This window comes from Echinops telfairi, unplaced genomic scaffold (assembly GCF_000313985.2).
Source record: "Echinops telfairi isolate 266 unplaced genomic scaffold, ASM31398v2 ScPeMD7_7423;HRSCAF=8461, whole genome shotgun sequence".
In the NCBI taxonomy this organism is placed as follows: domain Eukaryota; kingdom Metazoa; phylum Chordata; class Mammalia; order Afrosoricida; family Tenrecidae; genus Echinops; species Echinops telfairi.
This window is the reverse complement of record NW_022111323.1, coordinates 3,576,313-3,577,554: the sequence shown is the minus strand read 5'-3', so window position 1 is coordinate 3,577,554 and position 1,242 is coordinate 3,576,313. Positions and strand designations below refer to the sequence as shown.

Here is a 1,242-nt window from a genome sequence, read left to right as displayed (position 1 = left end):
AGAGGAGGCACAAATTGACAAATGGGATATACTGAAGATAAAACACATGTGTACATCGAAAGAATTCACCAAGAGAGTAATAAGAGTGTCCACGGTCTGGGAAAACATCTTTAGCCATGACTCATCAGACAAAGGCCTTATTACTAAAATCTAATACTCAGCTAGCTTCCCAAAAGAAAAAAACTAGGCTGGGTGAGGCGGAGCTAAGTTGGCAAGATGGCTCCGCCCGCAGTCCTGCGCCCTTTTTCCTGGCTGCTGACCCCCGGCCTGGCTCCCGAGTAGTCTTTCAGCGAGGTCGAAGTTCTATGTTCGGGAGCAAATAAATAGCAAACCTGATTGGCTGAAAGTTGGGCTGACCTTGGGCACCACAGTCTTCCTGTGGGCCTATCTCATCAAGCAACATAATGAAGATGTGTTCGAGTATAAAAGAAGAAATGGGTTGGAATAAACTATTGAAATACTGATACAGTCTGCTCCGTGTAGTGATTGCAGGAATTATTCTGGATTCACTAATCTTTTGGATGTAAATGAGAAAGAAAAGTTATTTGTGAATGTATATCTCAGCCTTTGTGGGTTACTTCAATATGTGAAACAAATTAAAATACTTCCTTATTCAAAAAAAACAGAAAAAAAACTAATTGCCCACTTGAAAGGTGGGCAAAGGTCTTGAACAGAAGTTTCACAGAGGCAGAAATCCGAATGGCCAACAAACATATGTGAAAATGTTCCCGATCTTTAGCCATAAGAGAAATGCAAATTAAAACAACAATGAGGTACCATCTAACACTCTCAAAGGTAGCCCAATTAAAAAATCAGAAATCAACAAGTGTTGGAGGGGCTGTGGGGAGACAGGAACTCTCATCCACTGCTGGTGGACTTGTAAGTATGTACAACCACTATGGAAATCGATCTGGCGATATCTAAATCAGATGGAACTTGAGTTACCAAATGACCCTGGAATTCCCCTACTGGGCATCTACCCAGAAGAGGCAAGAAAAAAACCAAGGCCAGACTTCTGTGCTCCAATGTTCATTGCATTACAGTTCATAATTGCAAGGAGTTGGAAGCAACCCAAATTTCCCTCAACTGACGATGGGATTAAAAACTGTGGTACATACATACAATGGAGTACTACCCATCGCTAAAAAGCAGTGATGAATGTATGAAGCACATCACTCTATGGGAAGAGCTGGAGGAAATCATGCTAAGTGAAGTAAGTCAGGCACAAAAGGACAAGTACAA

General features: G+C 41.6%; 1 pseudogene; it reads left to right on the top strand.

Annotated features, from left to right (window-relative positions):
• Positions 1-216: 216 nt before the first annotated feature.
• LOC101649563 lies at positions 217-556 on the top strand (annotated as a pseudogene).
• Positions 557-1,242: the final 686 nt, after the last annotated feature.